General features: G+C 31.0%; 2 long non-coding RNA genes across 6 annotated transcripts; one reads left to right on the top strand and one right to left on the bottom strand.

Annotated features, from left to right (window-relative positions):
* Window positions 1-284: 284 nt before the first annotated feature.
* On the bottom strand, window positions 285-2,732 carry LOC111910859 (uncharacterized). Of its 3 annotated transcripts, XR_006188889.2 has the most exons (8): window positions 2,539-2,732; window positions 2,283-2,420; window positions 1,637-1,883; window positions 1,297-1,442; window positions 1,168-1,213; window positions 995-1,073; window positions 780-852; window positions 285-698 (listed from the first exon to the last, which is right to left on the bottom strand). It is a non-coding gene; the product is annotated as an uncharacterized LOC111910859 (long non-coding RNA). The 3 variants fall into 3 exon arrangements; XR_002856657.3 differs by having other exon boundaries at window positions 1,297-1,883; XR_008230059.1 differs by having other exon boundaries at window positions 1,297-1,883; window positions 2,351-2,420.
* A 1,319-nt stretch (window positions 2,733-4,051) lies between these two features.
* On the top strand, window positions 4,052-5,906 carry LOC111910860 (uncharacterized). Of its 3 annotated transcripts, none has more exons than XR_002856664.2 (4): window positions 4,052-4,641; window positions 4,732-4,811; window positions 4,951-5,072; window positions 5,581-5,906. It is a non-coding gene; the product is annotated as an uncharacterized LOC111910860 (long non-coding RNA). The 3 variants fall into 3 exon arrangements; XR_002856665.3 differs by lacking the exon at window positions 5,581-5,906 and having other exon boundaries at window positions 4,061-4,473; window positions 4,588-4,641; window positions 4,951-5,170; XR_002856663.3 differs by lacking the exon at window positions 5,581-5,906 and having other exon boundaries at window positions 4,071-4,641; window positions 4,951-5,170.
* The last annotated feature ends 8,607 nt before the right edge of the window (window positions 5,907-14,513 follow it).

Genomic DNA, 14,513 nt, shown 5'->3' with positions numbered 1-14,513 from the left:
TGAGAAAACTTACCATACTGACCACCATTTGATGGATCATATCCATGTCAAACAAACGTATGCCCCATACCACTCGTACTTGCTTAATGTTTATCAAAATTATATTTAGCCAACAAATTAATCTATTACACTTAAATACGTATTGGTAATACAAATTACCAACAATTTGCAATGAAAAGATGGAGTTGGCATGTTTTCCAGTTAAAACTGGGTATGGACATTACTTGCTAGCCTTCTATCACAATAAACATGAAAAATATACATCAACTCTTAACAATGATGAATAAATGAAAGAACACAAGTTAATCTATAACATTATATCTTGAAGAAGGCAAAAGAAACAGGGGTAAAGAGAAAGAAGCAACATCACCTTGTCTTCCTTTAGTCCCAATGGTTAATTGGCAGATGTTGCCATTATATCTTGGATTTAACTTTTAAGGGGGCTACATCTGAGAATTTAAAACAAACGATGATAAGGATCATGAAGTTCCTGCTGAAACATTCACCTACAACAGTCTATTATAGACTTCAATCAACAAAGAGGCTAAACCAAATGAGGCATCTAGAATAACAGGTGATTATATTAGAAATCCTAGAAGTTGAGGATTTTTGGAGTTGTAACATTGTTGAAGAGGTCAATAACGAACATAGCTTCCCTTGAACTTGTAAATTTGAAACTTTTATTCCCCAGTTTAAACCTACACAATTTCAGGTTCAATAATAATAAAGAAAACTGAAAACGAGGAAAATAGGAAAGAGAAATAACAAGGCATCAGTACCATATTTAATCAAGAAACAAAGAGAGACAATGGTTTGTGATGTCCTATCAAAGATTAATAGCTCTTCTCAACTCTATTCATTATGGAAAAAAAAGAACCATGAAGATTAATATTTATACACAACCACAAAGAATGAAACTTTTTTACAATGTGTCAAAAGAATGAGTAAGAAATACCCCATTATAAGCCATATGTATGATTGGAGAAAGACATACCTTACATTATAAGGAGATGACGCTCTGTTAAATGTCAACATTTCAAGCTTTCAGATCTCACTTCACAATCTCTCTAAACCTTGTAATTGAGTTTAAATTTATGGTTAGGATAAGGATCAGAACAAAGTAAAAACAAAGTAAGGAGAGAAACATTGATAAAGTTGTATAATTACTTGCAATAAGAGCTAAATCATTGTTGATTATATCATCCAACATACCCTACAAAATGGCAGCAGTAAGAAATTATAGGAATACCCCTAGACAACAAAAATGACACAAAATCAAGTAAGAGGATGTTGTACCCAAATAGAAAAGTAATAAATGACACAACGAGCTTCAACATTTTGGGAAAGGTGCAATTGACTGGGTAATTTACTAATACTTTTCTAAATAATGGTTGAGCTAACTCGACTTGCAAAGCTTTCCTTGAAACAATGCCCATCATCATCTAAGAAGGAAAAATAAAAAGAGAAATATGAGATAGAGAAGCGAATATGTATATGTGGGTTGGAAAATTCAATCAATCCAAATTGTAAATCATGCCTCAGAAAAACCAATTACGGCTTTTTCAGAAAAGACAATACAAATATACAGATATGATCAAACTTATCAACAGAAATATCATACAATCTTCATCATGACCTTGAACATATTTGGTCAAATTCGCCAAAGAAAACAACTGATAGTTGAATTCTCTGGTTCCTTATCATGCTAGTGGTTGGTGGCTACATCGACCATTATTCTTTGGCTTCAGGACCTTCATTCTTTATCACCCTCACACGTTTCATTTTTTTTACTTTGACTTTCATGAGCGTCATCTGGTGGTTTTCAACTTCAACATTCAAATCTTTGACCCTTTAGTAACAGAGCTTTAAGTCATCAGAAACACCTATTAAGATTTCCACCTCTTAAAACCAATCTAAATCATACATGCATGATGCTAAAGAGTCATTAAGGTTCAAATTTAATAACTACACATCAAAGTAGCTCACAAGATCTAAAAATCAGAACATGATTATTCTTTGAAACAATATGTCAAACAGTTGGTGTGTGTGTAACAGTTGCAAAGGGAACATGTGGGTTTTCTTCACTCGAGAAACATAGAACCAGTGGCCAAATTGTAGCTATTAATTATAGTATTCGTTGCTAAAAGCAGAAGAAAAAACCAACGAGAAAAAGTAGAATAACCGATCAAACCTTTTGGTAAATTTGGTCCCAATTGCATATGTTGAACAACCAATTAACTTGAAAATAATTTAGAAAAAAATATTAAAATGGAGCAACTTACCTAACCAGGAAGATGAATATGAGCTTTTGTGGATTTTAGAATTGAAAGAATTTAAATTAGTGCGACACCTATTTAAAGCGTCCAGCACAGCGAAGCATGAGGCAGGCATGATGGCGCCCCAGAATCAGGTGAAGCTACCTGAAAGGAGAAGATAACAACGTAGAACATTCATAAAACTTAAGTATATTAAAATTACCCGGGCATAAAACTGAATCTTTTATGCGAGAGAGGAGAGGAAACGAAAATGGATGAAAACCTCTGAGGAATCGGAGATGAAGAGTTGTGGCGACAGTAGGAATAAGTGTCATGGTATTGGTGTTTGAATATCATTGTCTTATTCGGTATGTAGGAGGAAGTCTTGTTATCCAGACCGCCATCTCCAGCACAAAGTGAGGAGGGATGTCACTTAACCTCGACCTCCATTTGATGTCCCTAAACATTGCTGTAACAACTAACAACCACAATCCACAAAAAATCAACTTAAAAAGTAAAATAAAAAATCTCCTAAGAAAGTGTACGGAAGTAATCACGTGAAAGAAACAATATATATATATATATATATATATATATATATATATATTCTTTTATTTTTTATATTTTTTAGTTAGAAAATAATTAAATAACAAAAATAAAAAGCAAAAAATAAATGGAAAATGACAAATCCGTCATTTTTAGATTTTTTAAACTGATTTGGATTGAACCGCAGCAAAATGAAAACTTTTGGACTATTGGTGCTAGTCCAAACATGTTTTGCCGAAAATAACATTTTTAAACATACCATAGTGACCATTCTTGCAACTTTGTCATTTCGTTTAGTATTTTAAGTGTTTATGTTGCATATAATGTAATTATGTAATCCCTTAGTAGGATCACAATTCAAGCCAAAATTATGTTGAAAATTGAGTTTACAAAAGATAAGCAATCGACAAAAAGATTATTATGAAAAGGGGTTGTGTATTAGAATGGGTGTTGGATTGGGTTTATGTCATAGGCCCCCCCCCTTTGGGGAAACATGTCTCGTGGACTTACAACAAAAGGAGTGTTCGATACGACAAAGCCTTTTAAGTTTTAAGACTGGACGGAATGGGAGCGTCGAAGGGCCCAGGGAGGTTCCCGCCCGGCGAAACACCGCACCGTCGGTGCGGGGAAGGGTGGTGCGGGAATGGATGAGGGGACGATACCCCGTGTTCTCTCTCTTCCTGTGAGTGGCTGATTTCTTTTTTTTTTTTTTTTTTTGGAGTTGCAGGTTTTAAACATGAAGAATATGAAAGTTTCTGAAAATGGCATATTTGGCCCCTATGTCTTGGTTTTATGGTAGAATACATCCAACTTTGAATTCTCTTCACAAAATAGTTTTCAAAAATTACAAAATAGACTCTATATTTTTAATTTTCTACTAATTTAAATATTAGGTTCAATGTAATTTTTATTTTAATTAATTAAATGCTTTTTATGTTTAGTATTAATTTAAAAATTATAATTTATAACAAAAAAATTAATTTTATTTAATAATAAAAAAAAAGTAAGAGAAAGGTTTCCCACTCATTCCTTGAGTTTTAGGTGAAGAAAAAAAATTTAAGAAAATAAAGATATAACCACAAAAAATAAGCTTCCATCTCACTCATTCCGGTCTAATATCCAATTAATGTTGTGTACTTTTAAGATTTCATCTATAGTTTATATTTATATATAATATTAAATTTGAGTGGTCTTATGAGAGTTATCTTCTCTTCTTTTAGATATTTACCATAGTACTTTGGCATATTGTCAATTTTGGTCCTTTGACCGGTTGGTCAATGGGTGGGTGTGTGTCTTGGACACTTATGTTCTTCCGACACTACAGATGATCCACCGCCTCAAGCTCGATACCTTTTAAACAAACAAAATCCAGTGCTTCTAATCTTCTAATTATCCACTGCTTCCAATCCATTCAACATTAACGATGTGTCAAAAATTTTTGTATCTCTCTCATCGGGTTTGAACCCCTCCCAAACCTCCGATGTCGTTTCATCGCCTTCAATCGAATCGACGCCGCCGTGAAAGGAAGACAACTTGTTGGTCCAAAACGAAATCACGACTGCCAATGAGGAACACGATCGATCGGATTTCGATATTGACTATGAGTTTGAATCGGAGTCGGAGTCGGGGGTATTTAGTGTAATCATCAGACGATCAAAGCGGAAACGACAAGGTGAGGCGGCGGAGACAATCGGTCGATGAGGTCGACGGCTACCACTCCTCTGTATTTCACTTTCTATTAATTTTGTTCTATGTCGACTTTTAGTAATTCGGTTTGGGGTTGTAGGTAACAGTCGATCGTCAGAGGAAAAATCTTTGGTAGAATGAGGCATTCGTTCTGGTAACTCGACTAGAGATGGTTTTCATATTCTCAGTTTTTAGGTTTTTTTATTGGGGATTAAGGAATTTATGGTTTCTATGTTTCTTTCAGCGCTCTACTCCCTTTCTGTAAAAGAACCCTAATTTTCGCTCTTTCCTGGAACTCCAAAACGGATCATAGGTCTTTTAGAGGTAAATTATTTGTTTATTTACAAGTTTACATGATTCTTTGACTTTTTACATATTTCCTTTTGATTTTTCAGTATGATTAAAAAACAGTCGTTATCTTACCCCTACTTTCTTTTATGTTTTTGATTTTGGAGTTGAGCAGGACCAATCTCTGGTGATTGACTTTTAAAAGGAACTTCATGTAATCAACCTACCAGAAGAGTAGGTATTGGATTCTATTTTGGGGTTTTATTGAGGGCGTAATTTGGGGTTTTTTCAACACCTGTATGTGTATTTCTTTTCAATTCATGTCATTTAATTTGAATTAACGTTTATAATTGGGTTTGGAAGATGAATTTATGCATAACTGATTGTTCCCTTTACATGTCTATGTGTGAAATATAAAACTAGATAATCAGATAACAATTTTATCGAAATTAGGGATAGTTAGCTAATTTTACAAGATTTCTTGCATCAACTCATTGTGTTCTTCACCAAATCTGATTGTTTTGAGCCTCAAAAATCAAAAATGAATCTGAATTGACTGATTATGGTGTTGGTATGTTGAACACAATTGGCTACATTTAAGCCCCACAAGCAGGCAATGAACTCGGTAAAAATGAAATCTACTTAGCTATTCCATTCATAGCTGAATGGTTTAGGAACAAAGGTTACTTCATTAAATCCCAAATTACAACAGCAGCATGTATCAAATTGTCAATCATCTTTCCAATATTATCCAAAACTTTTCATTGGTTCTAAAAAAGTTTCCTTTTTTCGTCCCTAAATGTAGGTGCATTTGCTTTAATTCAACTCCAAGTGGACATGAAAAAAAAAACCAAGTGCAGAAGCGAAGTATTTAATCTGTTGATGCATTTTATCAATGATCACAAAAGTTTTGTAACAATTTGCTTCTCACATTTAGATGATTCTAATGTTGTATTTGTTTTTCTTTTGTTTTAGCTGGTGTCTCAACATTAACAATAAAGTATGTTGCTATTTCCCTCTATTTAAATGGATTTTTGGTTTTGTGTGTATATGTAACTTTATCCGAAACTAGGTATATGACTGTTTGTATGCATCCCTATTTTAAAATAGAAGTTCATGTATTAAATTTGATGTTTGATTTTTTGTTTGTTTATTGTGTGGATTTATGTATATATCTGTTTGTATTTGTGTATCTATCACTCTTAATGTTTATTTCGTTTTTAGGCATTATACTTCAGAGTCGACCAATTATAGCTTCCTACTTTTGTGACCCACCAAATATCAACAAAAGAAAATATGACTCGTGCAATACACGAGCCTCATTACTACTTATAAATCAAAAGTGGTTAGCCTTAAAACATGTTTCACAATAAAATTTTAAATGGCAACATATTATAAATATGTCTATTTATTATTACAAATATTTCTTAAAAATTATAAACTGTTATAACAAAATCGGAGTACAACTGTTTTGAACAAAAGCGTTTAACATGTGACAAAACATAACTATTAACTATTTTTATAGTGAGTATGCCCAACAACAATCTAATTTTATAATGACAATGTTCAACAAAAAATATTTTGAAAACTTGTATGGGCTTTTAACTTTTATCTTAGAAAAAAAACTCTATTTGATATTACAAAAAAACTTTTATTTTTTCTCTTATCTTTTTTAAGAAAAAACTTGAATTAAATAAAACTTTATTGGAGCTTTTAAAATTCACATAATAGTCACTTGAACATGGATAGTAACAATAGTTATATGATTTGTGAGGTCTTGCGCACCAAACCTTAGTAGGATGCACGTCGTCGAATATTATTTGATTGAAAAATGGTTGATTATATCATATGTGCTTGCAATGAGAAAATTAGTATTGAACATAACAAGCGAATGTTCAGTTCTTACAAAATCCGACAATCATCACTATAACAGAGATAAATAATTATTTCCCGAAATTCACAATTTTCACCTCAAAACATACGTGTGACGTATGAATATCTAACGAATGCATATATATATATATATATATATATATATATATATATATATATATATATATATATATATATATATATATATATATATATATATATATATATATATGGGAAAAGTGAATATATCCTTAAGGGCATATAAGCTTAGGTACCCAAACTCACCATAATTCGTCATTTTGTTTGATATATTTGTTATAATGTTCTTCAACTTCAATCATTAACTTGATTTACTTTCAAGATTTTCAAAATTTCATTATTATCTTCTTTTTACATCACATTTTTTTGACGAACATCAACTAGGCTATATATATTTTATGGTTGAAAATGAAAATTATGTAATAGGAAAATAAATGTGAAATTTATAAAAATCTTTGAATGAAAATCAAGTTAGAAGTTGAATTATAAGAACGTTAGACAATTACAATGTATATATATATATATATATATATATATATATATATATATATATATATATATATATATATATATATATATATTACAAAACGACGTAGTATCGTAAGTTTGGGTACCTAAGCTTATATACCCTTAAGGTTATATTCACTTTTCCCTATATATATATATATATATATATATATATATATATATATATATATATATATATATATAGGTTCAAATGTTTCTCACATCTATTGTGTGTTAGAATGCACCAATAAGATTTGAGTAAACATTAAATGTATATTAAATAATATCCATATTTATAATTCCTTTTTATGGAGACTAATTTAATTCGTCATTAATATCAATAATAATATTCTTTCATAATGAATTCATATATAAATAATAAGAGTGTATTATAGGAGATCGAGAGTATATTCTACTAGAATACACCCTCATTCTACATATTTCATACAACTTTATTATATTTTAAGTGAGTGAGTCTTGAAATAATGTTATTGCTGACATAAAAACCTAGATATGAATTCATTCTGAAAGAATGTTATTGCTGATATTAATGACGAATTTAATTAATTTCCATAAAAAGAAAATTATAATTATGGATATCATTTAATATACACACAATTATAGAAACCATTTAATATCTATCATCATTTAATTAAATAATAGTATAATTTTACTAAATTCCTATTGGTGCATTCTAGCACACAATAAATGTAAAAAACACTATAACCTAGCCATATATATATCCTCCCTAATAAATGAAAATAAATTTTTCACATATCACTTTCTCATTAACTTGGATACATGTCATTTTTTGGTATTTTTGAATAAATGTTTTTTCCATTTGTCATTTTCTCATTGTTTATCTTTTCTTAATTAACACATCATATTTACACTTTAATTGATAATTATCTTAAGTGAAAATAACCATTAAATTACAATATTACAACTCATATACTATTGAATATGTTTCCTTTTAAATTTTAAATTTCAAATTTAAATAAATTTTTGTTTAAACCTTCATATTTAATTTTTTTGTTTTATCCAACCCGTATAACATACGGGTCTCACAACTAGCATATATATATATATATATATATATATATATATATATATATATATATATATATATATATATATATATATATATATATATATATATATATATATATATATATATATATATATATATATATATATATGGTAACGCTTACAAAAATATTACAGCCTACAAATATATTAAAATTATCCAACACATTAAATATTTGGTTAATGTGAATATAGGGTGTTCTGGTATTGTAAAACCGATTGACGTCTATAAATTTAATATATTAATGTAAATAAAGCCATGATATATTAAAAAAACTAAAATTATATAAATTAAGTAAATAGCGATTAATTAAAATTTCAAGACTTTAAAATTAATAGTATAATCATTTAAAATAATTTTCAAAAGTAATAAAATGTGATTTAAAATACTAATAGATGCAAAATATGAAATATTATATAATTTATAAATGAAATTTATTGAACTAAAAAGAAATAATAAAATGATTAATCTATTCCTAAACTACTATATAATTTATTATTATTTATTTCACTGAAACTACAAATTTAATCTATTCCTACACTACTATATAATTCCATATATATATTTACAACGAAACTTGAAAGCTTGACTCCAATGAGAGAATATAACACCTGATACCGCTAGGCTAAAAGTCGTTTGGTGACCAATAACATACAGGTCAATGTTATAACAACAAAAAATCATCATCTCATAGGCCACATTATCTTTAACATAACATTATATCTTAACTAGAACTCGAGGTGTTATATATATATATATATATATATATATATATATATATATATATATATATATATATATATATATATATATATATCACCTAATAAATGAAAATCAATTTTGCCAAATGTCATGTTCTCATTAAATTTGACACATGTCATTTTCTAAGAGTTTTTGAATTATTTCTTTTCCACTTGTCATTTTCTTAAATATTTCATTTTTCTTAAATTTAAAATCCACATTTTAATGAGATTTATATATGTAAAATAGATCATTCTATTAAATTTCCTAATAAATGCTCTACAACCTTTATTATTTATTTTATTTATTATATTCTTTGTATTTATGTAAAATTATTACTTTAAAAAATATGTAATGCTTATAATTTTATATTAATTTTTTTTTATAAACTCATGTAATACACGGGTCTCACACCTAGTTCCTAATAAATAAAGATCTTTTTGTCACATGTCACATTCTCATTTATTTTACCACATGTAATTTTGTGGTTATTTTAAATTAATTTTTATTCCACATGTCATTTTATGATTTTTTCATTTTATTAAATTGTAGATAATATTTATATTCAATAATAAATGCATATCAATTTCATTAATGAATTTTTTCCTTCTAATTTCAAAATTACGAAATTAAAGATTCATTAATTTTCTTTATTTATTTATCTAAATTATTTGTTTAAATTTAAAAAAGAAAAAAAAAACACTTTAATTTTTATAATTCAATATTTTCTCACTTTTCTTATAAATTCATACTTTTCAAATGTTTAGAATTTTATATTTAGTTTTTTTTTAAATAAACTCATGTAATACATGGGTAACTCACCTAGTATATATATATATATATATATATATATATATATATATATATATATATATATATATATATATGTATATATATAGAGAGAGAGAGAGGGAGAGAGAGAGAGAGAAAAGAAGAAGAAGAAAAAAGTGATTGGTACATATTTCCGTTTTAATATGTTATAACTCCAACGAGATGTACCACAAGAAGCAAATGGTGGTGTTCATTTTAGCGTAACGTCGTTGTGGAGGAGCCAATTAGGCTCCACCACGACGTTTTTGACCCATACCCCACAACATAATAGCACCTTTTAAAAAAAACGTGAATAAGACATATGTTTTCTTTAATATGGCTAAATCATTATCTTTAATTTTACTTATAAACCTTTACATTTTGTCCATAATTTGATTTGAACCTTCAATCTTTTAGGGAATGTCAACTCTTCAATATACATAGCATTTTGGTTCAATAACATACATCCATGAGTGACATTTTTAAATATTAATCATCAATCCAAAAATTAGATTTTTATCATTTGAGTAATTTATGTTTTGATCAATAATGTAAAATGTTTAGATTTTATTAATTTTTTTAGATCTTTGGTATAATTACCCTTGCACAGAAAAATCGTCCTCCATCCTAAGAGCCTCATCCATGGCAGCTACAAGAGTCTTTTGTTGACTCACCGTCTCCTGGTACTCAAATACTAATCCCTCATAATAATGATCCACCTGTTTTGCATCGGTGGTACAGTAGTTCCCAGTAAATTACATCTTATCAGAAAAAGTGGAATTATACTTTGCAACAGACACAAATTCCTTTTCTAGTGACAGGAACTCATAATCAACTCTATGAATCTGTACCGGAGCACAAAAGCGCTCACGAACCTTCTAGTTGAAGATATCTCAAGTCATAGCACACCGTGCAGCCTCAGTGATAACTTGATCCAATACATCCCGCCAATTCAGGGCATCGCTCTCTATCATTCAAATTGCATAATTGACCTTTTATGACTCGGTAAAATCTTCTGAGTGTAAGGTCTGATTCATCTTACGCAGCCAATATAGACACACCTATAGATCCACTCTTCCCCGAAAGACAGATGGCTTGCATGCCAGAAATATCTTGAATGAAATACCCTAACGTCTGTCACGCTCCTACTCGAGTACGTTGACACCGAGTGGCTTCCGGCTCCATCCTCTAGTGGCCCCTCCTCGTCCTCGTCCTCAGGTGTAAGTAAACCTGCAATGCACATGGCCCACTGCATACGAGCCAACGCCCGATCACGCCTCATCAGCTAAAAATCATGATCATGGAGTTGCTCCCAAAATCAACAATGGCTGCGGAACTCGTGGTGTTGTGTGTACCCTACGACAGCTGGGCTCGCAGCTAGCGACCAACCTAAAACACCGTGATTTTTCACCAAAAATTTTTCTTTTATTTTAATCAATTTTAATCAGAAAAACGTTAGCGGGGGTCTTATAAAAACATCATCAATGATAATTAGAAAATCTTTCAAAAACAACCCATAAAAATCCAAAGTTGTAGAAATCCAACCAAAACAAATACCAGACCAAGTAAAAATGAAACATCACATGAAGTCTCAAACTGGTATCATCATTACTAACTAAAGAAATACAACTATCCTATCTATCCATAAATTCCCAACCTCACTAGGCCATCAATATCAAGCTACCTGCACCAATGCAAAAGCCACAACAATAGGCAATAAACAAGTGTCAGCATTAGTACAATGAGTCAATCTCAAGCACATAAGCATGAAAACAAAGCGCGCGCACACACACACACACACACACATATATATATATATATATATATATATATATATATATATGTGTGTGTGTGTGTGTATACATTAATCCGTACATTCTTTCATCGCAGTAATTATTAATATATTTGCTTCAATTTAATTATTTTAAATGTCCCTCGCTACCTACGGTCTATTGCATCGCTAACACGCCCCAAATGAAGACCTCGTTCACTACTAACATGACCTGGGGACAATGTGCCAAATAGGGTGCAACTCCCACCTGTAACATTTTCTTTGGTTCTCCGCCTTCGCTACTCCGAGTTTTCATGTACGAGCACAATGTGTTGTCATTCGAGGGTGGTTTTGGGCACCTCCACAAGCATACCTACACCCAAATGTGACGTGTGTACGTGGCATCCACGATCACCGACATCACTCAAGTCCCAATAATACTAACATACACCAAGACCATGTCTCGAAATGGCCAACTAGAAAACCACTCCATGTATACTTGGCTTAAGGTCTTTCCTTCAACGATATCCTTCCGCCATGATATCCTATAAGGGCACACACCTAAGTTAGGTTACTACCCTTTAACCCCACTATGTTTATTTCCCTTTTTATTTAATTAATTAATTCCTCTTACATGGGCAAAACATGTTTCCTCATCAATATTATTATGTAATCATGTTAGTGAATTATTATTATAATTAGTCCATGGCATACTACATCTTCCAAACACATATCAAGGATATATCAACATAAATATACATAGCATCATGTGGTAGCAAATAATGAGATACATTCTAACATGCATATCCTAGTTTCATTAAAAGGTGACAAAAAAATAAAATATAATATGTGTATCATATAATCACACAAAAGTCCTTACTTCTAGCATGGACCTAACCCCCTTATATTGCACCAACTGATTGATTTGAGAACTCTAACATACAAGAGGTTCGTAAATTCAGTTGCATCATATATAACACTACATGTCCAAGTTATATTTTACCCTTGACATATAGTTTATAACATCACATAACATCATATAGACAAGAACACAAGTATAGGTGCATGTTATCCTTCCAAACTAGTGCTTAAAACACACAAGAAATGACTCACCACTACTCTAAGATATGTGGAGATATTAATAGAGGAAAACTACCTTCTCACAAGTACTCTAACGCCCTTAAAATAATACCCAAAGAACTTATCAAAAATAGATCATAAAATAAAAATGATTATGTCCAGGAGAGTCTCACATCGTAACCAAGGAGTTGTCACATCGTAAGCTCAAGGTCCATCACGATTCTAGCCCAGTCAGTTCCGTCATCATGTCGTGGCACTAGGATGTCGATGTCGTGACACAAGGTGACAATTAGGGACGGACCAGTCAACTCAACGTCATTACGACGTGGAAAAGGGAATGCTCACGTCATGGTTAAGAAACAAATGTGATTCAAATCGTTCCAAGTCTCGACTTTACAACGTGACAAGGTGATGTGCACGTCATGAAAACTGGGTGGTTACTGATGCTTGATCATCGATTGATGATCTTAATCTGATCAGTTTGGGTCCGATCAAAACCTCTATTGGGGTGATCTTAACCCCTCAAGACCATTTCTAAGTGACTACAAAGATAAGACAAGAGTGGGACAATCTAACACACCAAGACCAAAATTTTTACATCATTCATGGTCTTTTCTTGTATGTGATTTGAAGGACAACAAAATTGAACAATGAATAGACATTCTTACCTTCTGGAAATCCAAAAATAAATCACCAAGAAGATGCTAAGGAAGAAGATGGAGGCTTAAAGTAGGGTTTCTTGGCCACAAATGAGAGATTAATCCCAGAATATGGTTAAGTGAGGTATAAATATGAGTCTATTTTTCATGTAGGCCCCTTAAAGTGTGTAAAAATGGCCATATGACCCATATGCATGATCAAAAAGTCATTTTCTACACTTTAGCCCCCGTAAGTTAACTTTAATCAAAGAAACGTAACTTAACTCAAGAATGTAACGACACTAACCTCAAAGGCGAAGTAGGAAAATTCGGGTCATTACACAACTTGTGGGGTCTGAAAGATAAACATCAGCATCCTCTGGATGTGGTTGTTCTGGTTTCCTCTTGCACCTCCAGCATCAACATTCTCCTTGGCGTTTCAAATTTTCCTAAATGATGAAGAATTTTAGATTTACATGGAATTTTTGGAATGGAAAGTTCTTAAAACTAATAGGCAACTAACCTATATCACTCAGCACACACCCTCCCCTCCTCTATCTTAAGAGTCTAAAGCATCTGATTCATCTAGTCTACACTTGAGTCTGAACATTGGCCTTTATATTCAGTTCACTCACAGCATGACTTTTATACCAACTGGTAAGTCCGTGATTTTTCTCTTCACTTTTTTTTATTTTTAAAAACACCATTTAACAAAATAATGCAATGAAAGTCTTACTTAAAATTTATTTGAAAACATCACCAGCGTTACTTATAAATCATCTAAAAATAGTTCAAGTATTCCAAAAACATCCAAAAGTGAAAACTCAACAACCAAGTTTCAAGATAGCATCATATACTACTGATATACCAAACAAAAAATAAACTATCCCAAGCAACCCATCCTCACTAATCGTTACTCTTTAACTACTTGTACCAAAATAAGGCAAGCATGGCAAAACAAATAAGATTAAGTGTTAGCATCAACACAATGAGTCAATCTCAAGTACAATAAGTATGGAAACATGCATATTTCATATAATCCAAGTAGTTACACATACAACCATGCAACCTGTTTCACACTAATCATCTTACACTGTTTACTATTATTAATATATAATGTAACATTCATTATCCAAGTAATTTACATTCTTGACCCTAAGTGTGAAATTTAATTTCAAAAATGGTCCCATGGC

The sequence above is a fragment of the Lactuca sativa genome, chromosome 2 (assembly GCF_002870075.4).
Source record: "Lactuca sativa cultivar Salinas chromosome 2, Lsat_Salinas_v11, whole genome shotgun sequence".
NCBI lineage: Eukaryota > Viridiplantae > Streptophyta > Magnoliopsida > Asterales > Asteraceae > Lactuca > Lactuca sativa.
The sequence above is the reverse complement of the archived record's forward strand: the minus strand, read 5'-3'. Positions and strand labels throughout refer to the sequence as shown.